Genomic DNA, 23,198 nt, shown 5'->3' with positions numbered 1-23,198 from the left:
TGAATTCTTTCATTGAAGTTAGATGCAAACACACACACAAATACACACACACACACACACACACACAATTGGATCAGCCAGATCTCTGATACAGGCCAGGAGCAAAGTTGGGAATGCAGCATGAAGTGGCTGAAGGAAAGCATGGAATTACACAAGCAGAAAGTTATTGGGACTGAGATTAAGTAGCTGCAATGAAAAGATTTTTTTTATAGCTGTTATGGCTTGTATCTAATATCCCCCCCAAAGTCTCATGTGTTCATAGATGGGAGTTTTAGGAGGTGGCTTGATCTAGGGTGTGTGATGTGAGGTTAAATTGTGTGATGCTGGGATTAAGGGTGTGTGGTTACTAAATGAGTCCACTGATTGGTTTGGTGCAGCTCTGGGTGTAGATAATGGGAAGGCCCACCTGGTGTGGGTGGCACCACTCAAAGGGTGGGTAGCTTGGATGGATATAAAAGGGCACAAAGAATCCAGTTTGCTGCTTTTTTGCTACTTCACTGCTTTGCTACTTCTGCCTTCCATGGACTGTTTCTCCTCTGTGATGCCCCTCTGCCGAAACACCCTGCCTTGGAGCCAGCCGACTGTGGACTGAAACCTCTACAAACTGTGAGCCAAATAAAACTTCCTGCCTTTAACTTTGAGTGTCAGATATTTTGTCTTAGTAATGAGAAAAGTAACTAAGACAATAGCAAATATTCATATTTAAATTTTAAAAATGAAAGAATATATGGGGGTCCATAAAGTTTCTCAATGCCACAGAGACAGTTTTTCATGTTAAAGAAAACATGTCTTTCCTTGCTCATTTATACAGAGACTCCAAAGGGGAGTCTACAGTAGACACTAGAAACAATTGAACATTTGGCTTTGGCTTCCTCTATAACCATATCACCTCTAAGGTGCTAGAAACCTATAAAAATTTCCATCCCAAAAGATAGAGAAAGCTGAGAAACCTTTGACAAAAGTGGGAAGACTGGTTGTAAAAAGAGACATCTTATAAAACAGTGAGTCATAACCAAGAATTTCTCCTATTCTGAATTCCTCAAGACCAGGAATAACGTGAAATTAAAATGATGATACATTCGGGCAAGCAAGATAAACTTGTAAAAGGATTTTTAAATTCCTTTTAAAGAACATGCTATGAAAATATAATATTGTAGTGGTTTGGATCAAGAGTGTTATTAAACATATTTATGATTATTACTTGTGAAGCTAACCCAAATGAAGAAGATATCCATGTGGTTAAATAGGGTATCCCTATGCTTAGGAAAGATTTGAAAGGAGCAACTGATTTGCCAGACTTGATTGCTGATAATTATATTGTTCAAAGAAATCAAACACTTCAATTACAATGAGCTTTCTTTATTCCATCATCTGAAATAACTGAGTCTTTGAAAGTGAGACTAAGTCTGATAGTGTAGCTATCATTTTAGCAATGACAGAATGATTTATTCAACAGATTATTATGAGAGGCTTCCTGGTGCGAAGTAAAGAGTACTGGAATAAAGATCAGACAACATGCACCTGTTAGGGGTCAGCCCTGTCACTCACTGATCTTGTGGCCTCGTGGCCTTGAGTGAATTGTGTACCTTCCCTGAGAATAGTTTTCAAATATTAAAATGGGAATGATAAGGCTCAGTCTATTCTGAATTTTTTGAATGATGGGAATTTTCAAATTCTAAGATCAAGAAAATCAAGAACAATTGATTTTGAGGAGTTAAGAGGAAGACAAAGACAAGCTAGATGTAGGAAGTGACACATTCTTTGTTTTGGAGAAAAGCCAATCCATGTGCATCATCTCCTTATCAACATAACTTTGAACCTGGCTTATACACACTGATCTTATTGATGTCAGGGGTGACATATTCACTTCATTAAACAAAATATATGCTAGACTTCAGTGATGAGATGCAGGAATTAAATGGTAAGCAACACAAGCGGAGTGTTCATCTAAACTCTCCATTTGCAGGGCAGATTATTGAGTACAAAAAGTGATTAGCCATTTGTGTATGTGTACACACTCGTGTGGAGGGGTGAAATAAAGTAGGTCATTTATTGGAAGATTTATTCTTTTAGTATTTCAAGACTATCTTCCATTCTTGTCATTATAAACCCCTCTCCCATTATAAAAGTAATATTAATGATTATCATCCTATGTTCGTCACTAAGCCTTTAATATCCATAACAATTTCATAAGGTATATATTATTACTTGCATTTTTCAAATGAGCAAATCTACATTCTAAAAGGTAAAGTGATTTAATCAATTCCCCACAACTGCTAAGAAAAAGAAACAGACATCTCTGTTTGCCAGGGTCCAAACTCAGATTTGCCTAACATTCTTTCCATGGGGCCAGGTGGTCTTATTTAAAACTGGATCAGTGCTCCATGGCCAGCACACCCTCCAGGCCTGCTGCTGTTCCTAATGATAAATTATGGTTGTGGTCACCTCATAGCTGTAACCTCAGCTTCTCGGAGGAGGAGCCTGGCCACCACCTGGCTGGGGAGATTTATGAAAATGGATCAGCTTTTGTTTGGATGCATTTAAGTGTGATGTCAGTATACCTCAGGGTATGTACACTGCCATGACAACCACCATGGAGTTGTTTATGTCCTGGGCCTGCAGTGCACGGCACCCCAGAGAGCCCTTTCTCCTGCTGAAGAGTGCGCCGTGGTGGAGCAGCGTGGGGTGGGCTTCAGGGGATGAGCACTGACCTACCACCCTGGAGACAGGATGCTGACAAACTGCAGGCTTCCTAAGAACATCCAGAATGGCAGTGCTGCATTCATTCCTCAGAGGGCCCTGGCGGTGCTGAGTAAAAATGCTAACCTTTCTCAAAGGACACATAAATAATTTACAACTTATCTCCAAATTTGTCCCCATGCATTTTTTTCTTCAAACATTCAACTTGTTAGGCAATATCCAAGCTTCACTTTAAAACATTCTATTTCTTTTGTGTGTGTGTAGTACTGGGAACATATTCTAATCCTTAAAAATTCTCACTGTAGTTGGCTTTTGGGTTGAAATCAGGTAATGATGTACCTTGTCTATCTTCAATATTGGGAACATTTGAATGTGTTTTGAACAGCAGTTCATAGCTCTTTGAATAAAATCTTCACCAAAGATGTTCTATGTTCTGCTGTATTTAGTCAAAATTTAAAGAACAGATCATTCCATCTACACTGAAACTCAACAAAAATTTACAGGTAAAAAGTGAGAAACAAAGTTAACTGGTATATTGAACAACTTTCAAAAAGGTAGAATTTATACACAAACATGCCTCATTTAATGACTGAGTTCCGTGCCCATGACTAGGTCATTAAATGAATTGGTTGCTAAGTGAGGGATTGTATATAGTATGTACATTGCAATGTTTGGAACAAAAAAATGGTCAAAGGAAACTCCAACTTGATGACTTTGCTTTTATTTGCATAACTCTTACATGCAACGCTATAATGTATAACAGAACATAAACCTACAGTGCTGTACTGTACAACACAACCAGAAAAACTTACAGTACAGCACAAACAAGGTGAACTATACCAAAAAGAAGACATTGAAGCCCTGTAATCCAGATGCACAGAACTGTACAAAAAAAGATGGGTCATAAGTCCAAGCAGCACACCTGGGTAGTAAGTCCACACAGTCATTAATGAGATATGTTGTTAAACAAGGAATATCTGTATATGTTCTCATAAAAAGTCAATGTGTACCTCTGAGAGCTTTTTTGAAGTTTAAGGTGTGATGTAGGTATATCAAATTTCAAAGCCCTAGAGGCCAGGAAAAAAACGAATGGGTTTCATGTAACATAGAAGGGGGGTCTTCAGCAAACTGGAAAGAGTACATCTGACTTAATTTAGGCATTTGTTGCTCAGCTTTGCCATTTTATTTAAAAAGTAAGCCAGGGCAGGGAATTTAGCTCAGTGATTCCAGCTCCTGCCTCACAAATTCAAGGTCCTGAGTTTGATCCCTAGTACCAAAAATGAATAAATACACAAATAAATAAATAAATAAATAAGTAAATAAATAAATAAAGGTAAGCCAGCAAAGTAAAAAATGAATGGTGAAATTTCATTTAGTGAAGATAACTAATTTAAAAATAATGGAATGAACATCTCATAGGTAAGAAACATGTAAACATACAAAAACCCTGTTGTGCATTGCCAGTTTTTTGAGGTCTCAAATTAAAAGTTTACTGTAATGCCTGGCACTTGGAAAGTGTTCAGTGAAAGTATGATGTTCTTTTCTGGGAGATACATTGTGCCTATCTGACCCAGGATGTGCTAGACCCATACTGAACTCTTCCTTCTAATCTTGAGCTTCAGCCACTCAGCAGTGAGTGACAAAAGTGTTCATTACGAGCTTCTGCTTTTTATGCTGACATGATTTCCATGATGGTTTTTTTTTGGTACCAGGGATCGAACTTGGGACCTTGCACTTGCAAGACAGACGGTGGAACCACTGAGCTAAATCCCCGGCCCCATGCTGTTTTAACAAATCTTTACTTTTGCTGCTTTCACCACTGATGTACTACATGTTTTTCTTAAACTTAGAGGATTAATAATAGCCAGACACTTCAAACACACTACGTTTAATTACTTCCTTACTTATTTTTAAAAGAAGATGCCTATCTAGAAGTCTCCATTAAACATACAGTAGGGGTACTATAGTTCACAATAATCTATCATGTATGTTCTAAATAACTGGAAGAGAGGACCTCAAAGGCTCCCAAAGCAAAGTTATGATAAGGAGAGAGAAATGTTAATTACTTCAATTTGATTGGTACATATTATATACATAATAGGGCTGGGGATTTAGCTCAGTGGTTCCGTTGCCTGCCTTGCAAGTGCAAGGACCCAAGTTCGATCCCCAGTACCAAAATAAAAAATTATATATGTGTTCTGAAATATCATGGTGTATGCCATAAATATGTACAGTTAGTATGATCAAGAATTTAAAACAATACCTAAGGAAGTTCCAAGACCCAGAATAAAGACACCTGAAAAACATCAACTTGGTGAAGAGAAAAAGAAGTGGATCTCCAGAAATCAGGAGAGAGCTGACAGGAGAAATAGAAACTACAAAGAAGGTGGAGAAACAAGCAAAATGCAGAGAAAAGTAAAAAGCCATCCTGAAAGCTAACCTCAGCTTTTAGGGAGGGGAACCTTTCTCCACTAATGAATATAAGCTCAGAGGGAGGGTTGGGAGCTCCAGGGAAAAGCAATGGACCAGGGTGGCAGGGCAGGCTAGAGTTGAAGAAGAAATCCAATGCAGCACCACCATATTTGAGAGTATTTGATCAGAAGCCATTCGAGGAAGGGGTTGGTTGTGTGGAACAACTACAGAAAAAACTATAGAATAGTTAACTACACTTCAGGGATTTTGAGGTCACCCTAGCACAGTGACTGGGAAGATGGTCACAAGAGACAGTCACAGAGAGGACATGGACTAGACATAGGCTCCCTGAAGGGTTTAAGCTCAGGTTGAAAATTATATGGGGGGGTCCCACCATCAACACTGAGAAACTAGGTTGGTAGTATGTGGGTTTTGGAGGGGCCTGGACCTGCAAGTTCTGGCATTAAGACCATCAGACTGCTTGAGCCCCCAAACCCCTAACCTGCACAGGAATTAGGGCTCTGTTTGCTTTCTCTATCTTCCACTGTAATCAGGGATACACCTTGACCTGAATGATTGTCACAGCCTGTGTGTAGACAGAAGGCCTCTGGAACAGGGTGCAGGGCATCTCACAAACCTATGGGCTGTAAAGTGAGGTAGAGCAGTGACTCAGGGAATACAGAAGGACACAGAAATTCAGAGATGCTGCAGTGAATATTGGCCTTGGGTGGACACCACTGCCCAATGATACCCAGCAGAAAAGACAGAGCAGGACTAAGCATTCACACACAAAAATGTAAATGTGGAAATGAAATAGAATTTATTAATGAGTCACTGTCCTGCCTCATATTTGATGGATTCCAATACTGCAGACTCTGGAAAGCAACCACTCATTCAAAAGCATGGAGGAAATTTTGGACTCATTTCTCTTTTTTGATGTTTTAGGAGTTTGAGTTTCTTTCTTTATGCTTTTTTCTTTATTTTTGTTGTCTTTTTTTTTCTTTATTTATTTATTTGTTTCTGTTATTTTTATCTAATTTTATTCATTTTCTTTTACTCTTCAATAGTATTCTTTATCTCAATTTTCTTTCCTTCTTCACATCTTTCTTTTCTTTATTGTTGAAATTTTACTTTTTTTCATGTTCCCCTTCCCCACCCCCTACATTTTTACTGGTATTGCTATTGAGCTTTATTAATCTTTAAATATTTACTTGACTCAATGGTATTATTGTTGAATTCTTTTCTATTGTTAATGGTGGTATACTTGTTGCATTTATATTTACTGTATGTCAATATTTGGTTTGCCTTTGTTTCTATATTATTATTATTGCAGATCTCTTTTGTATTGTTAAGGATGATATAGTAGTAGATTTTATTAGTTCTTATGGTATGTCAATATCCAATTTGGCCCCAACTCTATCATTGTTTTTGATTTCATGCTACTGCCAGGGTAGCAGAGTTGTGCTATTAATTGGCTTTTATTGTGTGGTAATAGATGGTTTGCCTTTTTGTCATCAAGCATACTGCAGTTCATTTCCTGATAAGTGGATGCTGGACCAATTACTTCACACTCCCTTCCCCAAATTAATGGAAGTTGTCAGACCTTGGGGCAAAGGCAAAAGGCCTATAGTTAAGTACGTTCAGAGAATCACTGGAAAGTAGACATTAACTAAAGAGATCTCCACATAAGCAGCAAAATCTTCCCACTATAATCCACCCTCAACCCTGAGCATACCAAAAAAAAAAAAGAAAAAAAAGAAAAAGAAAAAGAAAAGAAAGAAAAAGATGGCTCCAAACCTCCTGATGTCTCCACAGATGATCCTTAGGGCACTGATGGGGAGGAAGTCAATGGCCAAACAGCTGAATTATACTTTAATACCCCTCTATCACAAACATACCTATGAACTAGATGAAAACTCAACCACTATCAGGGTGGACCTAAACCTTTAAACAAATGGATTTCCTACATAGCTATACAATGTTCCATCCTAAAACAACAGAATGCATATTCTTCTCAGCAGTACACAGAATTTTCTCCAAAATATACTGCATTCTAATTTATAAAGGATACTCAAATGAATATAAAATATTTGAAATTATCCCATATATATTATGAGATAATAGTGCAGTGCAACTAGACATTAATTTCAAAAGAAACTGCAGAAATCATGGAAACACATGAAGATTAAACAATACACTTTTATATAATCAATTGGTCACAGAAGAAATCAAGGAAGAAATTAGTTCTTAGAATCAATTATGAAACCACAATATACCACAAAGCAGTAATGAGAAAGAAGTTTATACCTGAGAAGACCCACATCAAAAGAACAGAGAAAGCCCAAATAAATAGCCTAAGATGCATCTCAAGGTCCTAGAAAAACAAGAAAAATACAAAGCTATTACAAGCAAGAAAATTGTGAAGATCAAGCAGAAATTAATGAAATTGATACTAAAACACAATGCAAAGAATCAGTGAATTGAAGAGCTGGTTCTTTGAAAGAGTAAACAAAATAGACAAACCTTTAGCCAATATTTTTTAAAAAAAAGAAAGAAAAGAGCCATATAAAATAAATGCAATTAAAAGTGAAAAAGGCAAAATCACAATGAACACTACCAAAATCTACAATTATTAGTAACTACTTCAAAAACATGTTCTCCAATACATATGAATTACCAAAACTGAACCACAAAGATATGAAATCACTCAATAGTCCAATAAATGAAATGAATTTGAGGCAATGAAACTGAGTCAGAAAAAAATGTACTAACAAAGAAAACTCCAGGACCCAGTGGACTCACCACTGGTTTCTATAAAACTCCAGGGAAGATAAAATGGCCATACTCCTCAAACTCTAATAAAATTGAAAGGGAAAGGGTACTGCCAGACTCAATCCTGAAAGCTAGCAATACCTTAATACAAAAACCAGAAAAGATCTCAGCCAACAGAGAAAACTACAGGCCAATGTCTTTAATGAACATAGATGTAAAGATCCTCAACAAGATATTGACAAACAGAATGCAACAATTAAAAAGATCATACACCATGAGCAAGTAGGCTTCATTCCAGGAATGCAAGGATGGTTCAACATATACAGATCGATAAATGTAATACATCACACAAACACAAGAAAGGACAAAACTATTGATTATCTCTATAGTTGCAGGAAAATTTTTTGACAAAATCCAAAATCTGTTCACAATAAAAAAATCCAGATGAACATGGATAAAGAAGGACCTTATATTACTCTGATAAAAGCCATTTTGACAACTCTACTGCCAATATCATATTAAATGGGAAAAATTGAAAGCTTTTCTCTAAATGTAGGAACAAATCAAGAATGTCCACTATCTTCACTCTTGTTCAATATAGTACTTAAAATTTTAGACAGAGAAATCCAGCAAGAAAAAGAAATAAAAAGGTACATATAGGAAAGGGAGAAGGGAAACTATTCTTATTTATGATCTTTAACAAAGAAGACTCAAAAATTTCTACCAAGACTCCTAAAAATAATAGACAAGTTCAGCAAGTTAGCAGAACACAAAGTCAAAACACAATAATCAATTGCATTCTTGTATAGCAATAATGAACCTACCAAGAAGGAAATTAGGAAAATAACTCCACTCACAAAAATGAGAAAAATTAAATAGGAATTAGCCTAACAAAGGAACTGAAAGAACTATATAATGAAAAGTATAGTACTCTGGGAAAGGAGACTGAAGAGGAAATCAGAAAATGAAAAGATAGCCTCTCTTCCTGGGTAAGTAGAACCAACATTGTCAAAATAGCCATATTTCAAAATTAACACTATATACATTTAATGGATATCAATGGATATATTATTTTGATACCAACAGCATTATTCAAGGATGAGACAAAATTCATGTGGCACCCGAAAAGATCAGGAGAGCAAAAGCAATCCTAGGTGATAAGAGCAAAGGAGGAACCATCACAATTTGGATTTCAAGTTATTTTACAAAGGCACAATAATAAAAATAGTATGGTATGGCACAGTAACAGACACATGAGGCAGTCTAACAGAACAGAGCATTCCTAAATAACTCCACATTCAGCCAGTTGATCTTTGACAAAGGTGCCAAAAACACAGCTGGAGGAAAGACAGCCTTTTATTTTAACAAAAGGACTGGGAAAATTGGCTAAGCAAATACAGAAGATTGAATCTAGACCCATATCTCTCACCATGTACTAAACTAAAATCAAAATGGATCAAAGATCTAAATATTAAAACAAAAACAATCTTCTGAAAAATAAAGGAGGTAAAACTGTTCAACACACAGGTATAGGCAAGGAGTTTCTTAACAGAACCTCAATTGCACACAAAATAACATAAAAAATCAACAAATGGGGTCATATCAAATTAAAAACCCTCTGCACAGCAAAGAAAAAAAGCAAGAAAGCGAAGGTACAACCTACAGAATGAGAAAAATTTTTAATTAGCCAGCTACTTCTCAGACAGAGGAATAATGTCTAGAACCTACCAAAAACTTTTAAAAAGAAACCCCTAAAATAAAAAGAGAAACAGTAAAAAATGCAGACATGAAATGAATATACACTTCTCAGAAGAAGTACAAATGGCCAAAAAGTGTATGATAAAATATTTAACATCTTTGGCCACTAGAGAAATGTGAATTAGAACAACACTGAGATTCCATATTACTCCACAAAGAATAGCTATAATCAAGAAAACAAATAATAACAAATGTTGATGACGCTAAAAGGGAAATAAGAATCCTTGCACATTGTTGCTAGGAATCTAAACTAGTACAGTAATTGGGAAAATCATATGAGATTCCTTAAAAAACTAAAAGTATAAATTCCATTTGATCCAGCTATTCCCCTTCTAGGTATCTTCTGAAAGAGTTAAAGACATCATATTACAGGATACATGCACACCCATGCTTATGGCAGCACAACTCATAATAGCTAAATCTTGAAAGCAGCCTATATGTCAACCAACAGAATCTATAAAGAAGGTGTGGTGTTTATACACAAAGAATTACTAATCTGCTATAAGGAAGAATAAATTTGATTCATTTGTAGGAAAGTGGAGGGACCTTGAAAAAATAATGCCAAGTGAAATAGATCAGATACACAAGCTTAAATATTGCATAGTTTCTCTTCTATGAGAAACCTAATGTGTATATAAAATAAAGAACTAAGTAAAAGATAGATAATAAGAATCAGGGAGGTAGATCTTTTGCAAATGGGAAGGAGACCAAGAAATGGAGGAAGAAGTGAGGGGGGACAAGGTGACTAGAAAGAAAAAGAGAATTAAGATGTGCTGTGCAAATGTACCAAGGTGCTCAATAAATGCAATCATCATGTACTGTAAACAGGTAGTAACAAAAATTTTATTTAAAAAAGATGTTTAACAAGATGGAAAAATTGGGGCTGGGGATGTAGCTCAGTGGTGCCACTCCTGCCTAGCAAACACCAGGTCCTGAGTTTGATCCCCAGTACCAGAAAAAAAATGGAAAAATTAACTACTCTGAGTTGATCATAACATACTATATACATGTATAGATTTATCACACAGTACTCCATAAATGTGATCAGTTATAATTTTTAAAAAGGAAAAGAAAAGGTGTCTCTATTAAGAAGAAAGAAAAAGATCCAGAAGAAATTTCAAAGAGACAAAAGTCTCTTCTATTCTTGGTACTGCTTACCAAGCAAAAACTATTAAGGTAATATTTCATGTTTTTGCTGCTTTGTTTTCTACACCCAAATATGTCTACTTTCTTGTAAGGAAACAAAGAAGTAAATCAAAGTCAGTCAGACACTCATATTTAAATACCACATTGTTTCTCTGGTGTGAGAAACTGAAAGTGGAAATAAGGACTGATCTGGATGTTGGGAAATGGGAAGAAAGTGTTCAAATGGGAAGGGGACCAGGGAGGAGGGAGGGAGGCAGGAAGGAAGGGACAGAAAAAACAGTGAAAATAGAAGGAAAAATGGAAACGAAGCTTCTATACATGGTGGAGGCTCGAGGGGAGGAACGGGATAAAATAAAGTAAAATTTATTTTTTAAAATAAATAAATAAAATTAATGAAAATAATAAAAGAAATCAAAGTCAGTTGAGAGATGTAAGCTAATGACCAAGGAAGTAGAATAAGCAGAGTGAGCAAAAAGTGAACTCTTGGTCCAGGAAATTGAACCACGTGGATAGGACAAAAGTCAACCTATGACTCAGGAAGTAAAAAGTGGCCAGGGGATGGAAATGTGAGGTAGTAACCCAGGAAGTAGAATGAAGTCAACTAAAGGAAGGCAAGGTGATGTAGATAGAAAATGGGCTCACAGATGTCAGGCATGAGGTTTTATTTCTCTGTCTTCATGCCAGGCAAAGACAAGTAACACCAAAAGATTGTTTGAAGAAGCATAAGTAATTCTTTTTATATTAAACTTTCTAGCTTATTTGTCTCTACAATTGTAAGACTTCGGGAATTTCCTTCACCTCTCTCTGCCTCAGTTTTCACATTTATATAATGGAGAGAATATTGTTTGCTTTGCAGGTTGTTGTGGGGTTTAAATGAGGTGTTTGAGTGCTTAGTAGCACTCCAGATAAGTGGTAAGTATTCAATAATTACCTGTTATTATCTGAGATGTTTCAGATTGCCTCTCTCCTCAGTCAGCATATGCTTTCACCCACTGATATGTTGCTCACTTACCCACTGACTCCTTTATTGCAGATACATTTTGTGGGGAGTGGGGTTGAGATAGGGTCTTGCTATGTAGTTCAGGCTGGCCTTGAACTCACTATGTAGCCCAAGTTGGCCAAACTTGTGATGATCTTCCTGCCTCAGCCTTCCCAATGCTAGGATTACAGGTGTGCACTACCACACAGGGCTACTACTTGATAATTAGTAGAAAACAAGAGAGTCTTTGGTGACACACGCTTTCTCATGGTACAAAATGCTGTCAAAATTTATCTGCTAATTCAAAGCACAGAGTTGCACAGTCCTGAGGCACTGTCTCAGTGAATCTGTGATAAATAAATTGGTAACAAATGAGTTACTTTCTGTAAAAGGAACATGAGAGATTAGTTGTGTTTGGTAAAGCAGAATGTCACACCAAGGTTTTCTTTAAATCAGAAGGTCAGGATTCAGGACAAGCAGTGCTCGGGGCTGCGAGAATCCCTCTCTCTTTCCTTTGCCATCACTTGTCAGTTTAGCGTAAAATTCTCCTCTGATGGAAACCGTGTCTTCCTTGCTCAAGGTCCCTACAAAGGTGAGTCTGGTAAATGCTACATTAAGTGCTAAGCAAAAGCACACTGGATTTCTTCTACCTGCCTCTATAGGAAGCTGCTTTTCTGCCCCTTGTCACCTTCTGTGATTTCCTTCCTTTCATTGATCATTGATGTGTACTTTAAAAAAATGTGTTGTATGATTGTGATTTTTTGGTGCCTGGAAAAGCAAAATCCATGTCAATATATTGTTTGTGTCCACCTGATTTCTACTGATTTACCTGTTACCTCGCTGAGTTGCTATCAAAGCAGACCTGCTATCCACATTGTACATCTAGTTCCTGCCACACAGTTCTACATTTCTGGCTTTGGGAACCGTTATCTGAGTAAAATAAACCTGCCCCTTGTGTGTATGCTGCTTAATAGTTTCCAAAGCTTTTTGGAATGCATTTTGTCATTTGATAGTCATACCAAGCCTGTGAACCCAGTAGGGCATTTTTAGCCCTATTTTATATATGAGGAAAATAAGACTGAAAGAATATGCTCAATTCATAGAAGGTCACAAAGAGACAGTGTGGGATTTGAACTCAAGAACTCCAGGGTCCTTGCTTTATCTTCTATTCCCAGACAGGGAGAGGTGATTTCTCAAAAACCTCTGTATTAGTCGTGGTGCCTCTTTTTCTGAAAGGGCCTGTATAACAAAAGAACGCTTGGAGGGACAATCACAGCTCTGAAGTGCAGCATTTTTAGCCACAGTGCCTCTGATCTTGTCCTGGTTCTTTGCTTCATCAAAATTGACATGAGAAAATCACAAAGGAGAGCAGATTCTTTCTGGCTTTCAAATTTGTTAGGAAAGAAAAGCACCTATAGATCACTGATGTTGCTGGTCCCTGTCAAGACGGTATAAAGATAGACCTGGATCCCCAGTGGTAGTATTGTGAAAAATATCCTTAAGTCTAAAATTCCTCATCTGGTAAATGAGAGTAATAACAGTATCTAACCTTTATGGATGGCATGAAAATTGGAAAAAGGATTTTCAAATTGCTTAGCAAAGAAGTTTGTTTCATAGCAAGCTAAATAAATGATGGCTATGGTTAATATTATGTTTGTCTTTGCTATTTGAATGTTATAATATAGAGAAATAAGCCAACTGGAAGTGTCTCAACATATTTTGCCTTAGGGGTCTTACAGAGCTATGGTTCTTTAGACTCAAAATGATAAGTAAAAAGAAGAATCAGCGTAAGTCCTTGCAGTCATGCTCTCCTCCCCATTCTGGCTTGTGAACGGACATAACACCACTTTCCTCACTAGCACGGAGATGGATGAGATGGGGCCTCCAGCTTCAAGAGGCTATGGTTACAAATGGTTTGGTGGCTGGATGGCCACACTAGTAGGAAAACTAAGAGTCAGTTAAGTCTGCCTCAAAGGCAGTCAGGATTCTTGGCCTTACTAGCAGATAAAGTAAAAACCAGAAGAGGAAAGTTGATTCGGGAGAGGATTTTTGGAGCCAGGTCATAATGCACCATTTGCAAGGTCATGGGCTTTGTCTTGTCAGTCACAGAACAGCAGACACTGAGTCACACAGAACTCAGAGACATTTTGTATGATCTCCAGAATCATTAAAAATTGATTTACATAAATATGGAAAATGATACCATGTACAAATCTTAATGGCTGTTTTCTGAGTAAATCCCTTTACCCACATTTCCACATAGTACTCATTGACTAGTGTTAAAATAATGAATCGCAGCTGACAAAATATTAAGCACTCTAGGATTTGCCATAGTCTCCATAAGTCCTGATTAATTATACTTGGCCTACTGCACTCATTTTATTAGGTATTTTATATGTACAGACACTAGAGAATGTTTTGTGCTTCTTTCACTGCCAGCCTTTAGTAAGCACATAAAATTATACTTATCAGAAAATAATAGCATTAACTACATTTACTTTATTCTGTTGGAAAATACGGTAACAAGTTTACATTGGTTATCTCAATTAATAGTCTTACAGGAGCAGTTATATTATTATCCTCACTTTGCAGATAAGGAATATGAGATTAGAAAGGTTAATAAAGCTGTCAAGATGGAACTGTCTTGAGCACACACTCTTATTCACTGCAGTGCTGCATGCTGGAGGCATAATCTCCTCAGCAGCATTATGAGAAGCAAGGGAAAGGTAGAAGCAGAAAGAACTATACTGGAACACATATTTTGAGATTTATGATATTTATTATTTCACATTTTTGTGTTTCCAAAGAAAAGGTCACCTTGGCCTAATGAAATGTCATCAGTGAGAAGCTGACGATGATGCTCTAGGACTTGTGCAACTGCAGTGGCCATCCAGCTGTAGATTGTAGTTTCAACCTGACCAAACTGTCGCTCACAGGAAGTAGGTTAACAGTGACCAAACTGTCACTCACAGGGAGTAGGTTAACAGTGACACAAACAGTCTGTCAGTAGCAGGTTTGAAAAGGCTTCCCCCTCAAAGAACAAATAAATAGAAAGACCAATTTAGTAAATGTTTGAACAACTTTCAGGATACACAAAAGTTTACCTTATTCTAAACACTCAGAAGAATAAAAATTTTAGCAAATGATATCATAATTTCAGCAGAATGCAAGAAAACATTGCCTCTTTAAAATAGAAGCAGGGCCCCCGCAGCGACCAGCTATCTGCGATCAGACAGTGAGGACCTCTGCCACCTGGAACTGGGCTCTGTCCCACCCATGCCCTGTCCCCTAGTGACCAGCTAAGCCCCCTCCCTTCCTGGCGGCACTGCTACCTGGTTCCACACTACAGAGGCACAGGGGGGCATGAAGGCCATTGCCCTGAACTGCAGAAGATAGAGGAGAAGTGAACAACAGAAAGAGGGCCTCTGTTGGGATACTTGATGAAAACTGAAGCCCACTGGAAAAGTGAAGAGAATCTCTGCAATAAAGGCACACCAGACCACTGTGCTTGGTAAATTGGAGGGATCATCACCTCCCATTGGAACCTGGACTATCTTCAGGGAAAGGGCAGCTGGAACCTACAGTAGAGCCTTGCAGAGTTCAACCCTGCAGGAGGACAGGGAGCTCAACTTGGGACTTGCAGCCAGAAATCTGCCTGAATCTCACAGGTCTGCTACTGGATTGCTGAGACTCATTGATTTATATCTGCACACTACTGCCCATGTTGTCTATTGTGACAGCAGAGATGTACCCTGAAGGAGGCCCTTCATTTTTATTTCTTATTTTCAAAACTATTTTTTTGCTCTTATTTTTAATTTTTTCTACTCCTTTCAAATTTTTCTTCTTTTTTTCTTTCTTTTCTTCTCTCTCTCTCTCTCTCTCTCTCTCTCTCTCTCTCTCTCTCTCTCTCATTCTCTCACTGTCTTACATTGTTCTTCATCTCCCTTTTTGTTCCTGTTCTGGACCTAATTTCTTCTGTATTTTTCTTTTCTTCCTTTTTCCTTCTCTTGATTGTCATTAGTTTTAAAGGAAAGTAAATAGTTTCTAGCCTCCTTATTGCTGTTAGGTTGTTCTGTTCTCATATCTGTTCTTTCATTCTGTCTTTTTCTCTTGTCGTCAACAATTTCCTAGAGTTTGTGTGATCCTCCTGTGTCCTCTGGCCTTAGAGTTAACCTTCCCCAATCCTTCTACTTACCTATCCCTCCCTCCCCAACTCCTTCTAACTCCCCATCCCAAAGGGTAAAGTTGCTATATTGAAGAGTTTATTCACTATAAATATATGTTGGGTTGGTCCTCCACTTTGATTTAATTCACACAGTTAAAGGTGACAGATTAATAACTACCACAAATTGTCATTTTCTGAGATGTATTTGATGCTATGGTGTTGCTGATTGTATCACTTGGGCTAAGGTGTTGTGGTTAATCTAGTCAGTTGTCCTTCCTGGTAAAATGAAAATGAAATAGCCTCAGAGTCATTAGAGACTCAAAACCTAAAGACCAGCTGTATCTGGAAGAAACCTCTGAGAAGCAATCATTCCATAAGGGTTCTAAATACAAGCAACAAAGACACTTACAATAAGCAACTTCAAAGTTTCAACACAGGAATTAAACCAAGGGCAGTACCAAAAGCAAAAATGAGAAGACATTAAGCAAGGCACAAACTCAGACTTCCACCCCACCAAAGGGAAATTATGGGGGAAATGAGGTGGAAAAGCCTGATAATCAACCACCTAGACAACCTGAACTGATAGCACAGGAAGTAACAAAGCAGATACATGAGGCCCTAGAAAAATTCAAAGCAAAAATAATCTCACAGATAACTACAGAGATGGTGAGCAGAGTGAAAGATATGATTAGAGGCTCTAGAACAGAAACAGATAAAAAATTAGATGAGCTCAGAACCGTGCTGGAAGCCATGAATGCCCAGCATAAGAAAGAAATGGAAACCATGATCACCCAACATGGGAGAGGAATGGAGTCCATGAGGCAGATTCAGACAGATATTCAGGAGACTGAAAGCTCTGTTGAGAGTGTTCATGGCAGACTGAGTGAATGTGAGGATAGAGTGTTGGATGTGGAGGACAGAATTGCAGTTGGTGACCATGAAACCACAGATTTCTTGGAGACGGTGGGGGGCCACTGGGGATCAGGCCAGCAGCTGCTGGATGATGCGAGGAAGAATAGCATAGGACTGATGGGATTCCATGGGGAGGGAGGAGAGGGTACAAATGACATGAAGGGGCTGTTCACAGGGGTAGTGGTAGAGGACTTCCCAGGCAGAGGTGGAGAATTGGACGTGCAGATGGGTGAGGCATGTAGGACTATGACTGGCCACGGTCAAAGGGGATCTACACCTAGACATATAATAGTCAGGATCCCAGAAACCCAACAGAAGAACAAAATTGTACAAGCAGTTGGAGAGGAGAGGCAGGTCGTGTGCGGGGTGGGTGGGGGGGTGGAATTGGGGTCACAGCAGACTTTTTGGTGTGGACCCTCAGGTCAGGGAGAGCCTGTAGTGGGGTGTTTCAAGCCCTAGAAGAGGATAGCTTCTGACCTAGACTGTTGTGTCCTACAAGGTCATCTTTCGGGATTGGTGGGGAGGTCAGATGCTTCCACGATGGGAAGTAACTGGGAGATTTCATGAGCACCAGGCTAGCACTCCAAACAATTTTAGACAAAGTTCTGGAGCAGAATGGTGAGGATCACAGTTCCATGGGGTCCAGTGGAGTGAAGCCACTGTGCAGGACAGGAAGCTGAAGGGAAAGGGGGAAAGATAAAAAATAAAAGCCAACAACAGTAAAACATCATGACAAGGATGAATCAATATCTATCAATTAAAACCATCAATGTTAATGGCCTCAATTCACCAATCAAATGAAATAGACTGGTAGAATGGATTAAGAAGCAAAATCCAACAATATGCTGTATACAAGAAACACACCTGACTCAAAAAAAAATTCATAGACTGAAAGTAAAAGGATGGAAAACAGTTCCCCAAGTGACAGGAACCCAGAAAAAAGCAGGAGTAGCAATCTCATTTGCAGACAAAGTAGATTTCAGAGGAAAACTAAGAGAGACAAAGATGGTCACTACATCCTTGTGAAGGGAACAATCCAAGAGGAAGAGATGACAATTCTAAATATATATGCCCCAAATACGAATGACCCCAACTATACAAAACAAATATTAATAGACATGAAAAACCAAATAAACACTAACACAATTGTAGTGAGGGACCTCAATACTCCACTATCACAAATAGACAAATCATTTAGACAAAAAATTAACAATGAAGTTCTAGAACTGAACCAAGCTACTGAACAAATCAACTTAACAAATGTTTACAGAGTGTTTCACCCCACAAAATCAGAACATACATTCTTTTCAGCTTCACACGGGTCATTCTCCAAAATAGACTACATGCTAGCTCATAGGACATGTTTAAGTAAATGTAAACGAATTGAAGTTACCCCCTGTATATTATCAGACCATAGTTCAATAAAATTGGAGATCAATAGCATAAGAAACCCCCCACAAACACATGGAAATTGAATAACATTCTCTTGAACATCCAGTGGGTCACAGAGGAAATTAAAGAAGAAATTAGACAGTTTCTACAAGTAAATGATAAGGCAAGTACAACATACAGGAATCTATGGGACACAATGAAAGCAGTCCTATGCAGGAAATTCATAGCAGTGAATGCCCATGTTAGGAAAACAGAATGAGCTCAAATAAACAACCTAATGGTGAACCTCAAGCCCCTAGAAAAAGAAGAGCATGACAAACCCCATAGAAGAGAGGAAATTATAAAGGTCAGAACAGAAATCAATGCAATGGAGACTAAGAGAATGATACAGAAAATCAATGAATCCAAGAGTTGTTTTTTCAACAGAATAAATAAAATCAATAAATCTTTAGCCAACCTTATAAAAAAAAAAAGAAAAGAAAAGGCTCAAATCCATGCAATTAAGAATGGAAAAGGTGAAGTCAAACAGATCCAGCAGAAATCCAGAAGATCATCAATACCTACTTCAAGAAACTGTACTCTAATAAAATGGAAAACACAGAAGAAATGGTCAGATTCCTAGATATATACGAAGTGCCAAAGTTGAATGAAGAAGATACAAAAATTCTAAACATCCCAATTACAATGAGTGAAATTGAAAACGTAATTAAAAATTTACCAACAAAGAAGCCATCAGGTCCTGATGGCTTCACTTCTGAATTCTACAAGACATTTAGAGAAGAATTATCACCATTACTCTTTAAACTCATCAAGGAAATTGAAAGGGATGCAATACTTCCAAATTCATTCCTGGAAGCAAGTGTTACTTTGATTCCAAAACCAGGGAAAGACCCAAGCCAAAAAGGCCAATCTCCCTAATGAACATAGATGCAAAAATCCCCAACAAGATACTGGAAAACACAATACAGGGTGTCATCAAGAAGATGATACACCTTGACCAAGACAGATTTATCCCAGGGATGCAAGAATGGTTCAACATTCATAAATCAATAAATGTAATACACCATATTAACAGAGTCAAGGACAAAAACCATATGATCATCTCAATAGATTCAGAGAAAGCATTCCACAAAATCTAGCACCCATTCATGATAAAAACCCTACAGAAAATTGGAATAGAAGATCTTTATCTCAACCTGATTAAGGCTATCTATGAAACATCAACAGCCAACATCATACTAAATGGTCAAAAACTGAAAACTTTCACACTAAAATCAGAAACAAGACAAGGATGCCCACTATCATCACTCCTGTTCAATATAGTTCTGGAAACATTAGCCACAGCAACTAGAAAAGAGAAAGAAATAAAAGGAATAAAGATAGGGAAAGAAGAAGTTAAACTGTCATCATTTGCTGATGATATGATACTTTACATAGAAGACCCAAAAAGCTCTGCCAAAAGACTTCTAGAATTAATTGACAGATTCAGTAGAGTAGCTGGATACAAGGTCAACACTCAAAAAACAATAGCCTTCTTGTACACAAATAACAGACTCACTTAGAGAAAAATTAGGGAAACAATTCTTTTACAATAGCATCTGAAAAAATGAAATTTCTAGGAATCAATCCAACCAAGGAAGCAAAAGACCTCTACAGTGAAAACTACAGCACTCTGAAAAAAGAGATCAAAGAGGATATAAGAAAATGGAAAGACATCCCTTGCTCCTGGGTAGGAAGAACTAATATAGTGAAAATGGCTGTGCTTCAAAAACTATTATATAGGTTTAATGCAATGCTGATTGAAATTCCAACAATATATTTCACAGAACTAGAGAAAACAATCCAAAAATTCATTTGGAACCAGAAGAGACCTAGCATTGCAAAAGTAATTCTAGGCAACAGAAACATGACAGGGGGTATCACAATCCCCAACTTGAAACTATACTACAAAGCTACTGTGATAAAAACTGCATGGTACTACTAAAGAAACAGACCTGAAGATCAGTAGAATAAATTAGAAGATCCAGAATCAACTCCAGACACACTCAGCCATCTCATCTTTGACAAAGGAGCCAACCACCCTCATTGGAGGAAAGATAGCCTCTTTAATAAATGGTGTTGGAAAAGCTGGGTTTCAACCTGCCAAAGATTACAACTAGACCCATCTCTATCATCATGAACTAAACTAAGATCAAAATGTTTCATCATGAACTAAACTAAGATCAAAGTGGATTAAATATCTAAATATTAAATCAGAAACACAAAACTTGCTGGAAAATAAGTTAGGTAGAACTTTGGAAGACATTGGCATAGGAAAAGTCTTTATGAACAAAACCTCAGTAGCACAGGAGCTAGCACAAAGAATCAACAACTGGGATCTCATCTTATTAAAAAGCTTCTGCACTGCAAAAGAAACCACAAACAGAGCTAAGAGACAACCTACAATGTGGGGAAAAATGTTTTATCAGCTGTACCTTAGACAAAGGACTACTATCTAGAATATAAAGAAGTGAAAAAAATCAGACCCCCCAAATTCAAAGACCCAATCCAAAATTGGGCATCTGAAATAAACAGACATTTTTCAGAGAGACAAAGAAGTAAAAACAGCAAATAAACATATGAAAAAATGTTCAACATCACTGGTCATTTGAGAGATACAGATGAAAACAACACTGAGATTCCACCTCACCCTAGAAAGAATGGCTGCTATCAAGAAATCAACCAATAACAAATGCTGGCTGGGGGTGTGGGGAGAAAGGAACCCTTCTCCATTGTTGGTGGGGGATGCAGACTGGTGCAACCACTGTGGAAATTAGTATGGAGAGACCTCAAAGAACTAGGACTAGAGGTCCCATTTGACCCAGCTATTCCCCTGCTGGGTATCATCCCAAAAGAACTAAAAGAATCATACCACAGTGATATATGTACACCCATGTTTATAGTGGCACATTTTGTAATAGCTAAAGCTTGTAAACAGCCCAAGTGCCCATTAACTGGAAACTGGATGAAGAAGATGTGATTTTTTAATCAAATGAAGTACTACTCAGCCATAAAGAATGAGAAACTAGAGACATTTATAGCTAAATGGATGAATATTGAGGCCATACTCTTAAGTGAAATAAATAGGACACACACGTGCAAATACTAGTTTCTCACGTGTGAGAAACTGAAAGTGTAAATAAGGATTAAAATGATTAAAATGAATAATTGAGAATTTGAAATAGGAAAAATCCCATCCAAAGTGGTAGGGGAAGTGGGAGGAGAAGGGGAAAGGAAAGAAGGGAAAGGAAAATTTATGAGAAAAGGAAAAGATGAAAACAAAGTCTTTGTAAATAGGGAAGGGTGGAGGGGGTAAAGGGAGCTCAGGGAATGGGGAAAAAATAAGAACCAAGGTACATCATGTACAGGTACAAGCACCCAATGATAAATGTAAATGTATGGTTTGCCTAAAATGTACTGATAAAAGAATTTAAGGAAAAAAAATAAAATAGAAGTAGAACACCCTAAGGAAAAAATGAACAGCATAAAACATTACGATAAGATAAAAATATGAAGATAAATAACACAAAAAATGCCAAGAACATTTTTTAAAAATAGCTCAATTAAAATAATTATTAGAGAAAGAAAAACAGGAGGAAGAGTCGAAGCTTTCTACTTTCTGAATGTCACACTATGCCAGTATTCAGAAATATAACACACTCTTGAAAGATAATCGTGCCATTTAGAGTTATTTTTTCCCTGTCAATTTTCAACAGGTGGATTTGAGGAAGTGAAGTGAAACAGATTTTTTTGCTATTTTAATCAAAATACTTTATTAACTTTTAAAAAATATGAACAAGGGGAGAAACAACTAAGTGGTAGCACTGTTTTTCAAAATAAAATTGCAATTAACACTCAGATCTCCAAGCTTGAAATTCCATACAAAATTTTGAGATGGTAGGTTGCATTATTTCATATGCCACTGCTTATCTCTTTATGTCTTTTTTAAAAACACAGTGGAAGCTGCAATATGCAAGGTTGTAGGAGGTCCTGCTACACTATACAAAACTGTTGCCTAGCTGGAAGTGCTTTGTTATGGATGAGATTCCTAGGATTACTTTTGAGATGGAAGAAAAATAGATTTCACAGGGCAAGAAGACTAATCGGTATTAATATTTCAAATATAGGTAACATCATTGTAAACTTCCTCAAATCACTTAATCTCTGCCCTTTGAAGCCTTCAGTAACATTCCTAAGGTTCATGTAAGTTCCCTCTAAAATAGGAGGACTTGAAATAGGGCACCTAGAGCCAGGTTAACATGTAGGGTAGACTTTAAAAGAAACTTTCATATCACTTGCGGCTATTGGGGTCCAATTCCTTTTTGTAGCATGTGAATTAACATTGCTTTTAATAAGCTTCCTTTACCAAATTTAGAGAAAAGAAATTTAGGTGATCAAAGTAGATAGTACATAGCTCTCAAACAACTTGTATTCTGTGGCAATATAAAACATCCCAAAAGTCTTAGTGTAATTTTAAACTTTGATTCCAGTAGAAGTACAGGAGCTGCAACATTATAAAATATGATCTGAAAGTTTTAATTTTTAAAATGTGGAATAGTAAGCTTTTAATTGCAATTTTTGTTCCAGCTCCTCCTTCTTCTATTCCCTTCAAGAGATGCTAGAAAAGAAGTAAGAATAAAAGCTCAATATTCCAAATCTGCAAAACTGAAATTCTCAAATGATGTTTTATAAAAGTTTACAGCTTTTATACTTGCTGCAGTGCCCTGGGAGGCAGCAGCACAGTAGGGTAAGGCTTAAAACTACACTGAAACTTTTGGGACACCTTGTATTTTACTATCTTCTGGTTATCACTAGACCACTATATTGGCTTGCATTATGAAAATATCTTCTATTATGTTTATTTAATAAGGGGAAATCACTAGAAAACACGAAGGAACATTAAGAGTTCACAAGATGCACCAT

The sequence above is a fragment of the Heterocephalus glaber genome, unplaced genomic scaffold, assembly GCF_053883595.1.
Source record: "Heterocephalus glaber isolate CG9 unplaced genomic scaffold, H.glaber_assembly_v1.0 deba00000281, whole genome shotgun sequence".
NCBI classification, from domain to species: Eukaryota; Metazoa; Chordata; class Mammalia; order Rodentia; family Bathyergidae; genus Heterocephalus; species Heterocephalus glaber.
This window is presented reverse-complemented; position numbering follows the sequence as displayed.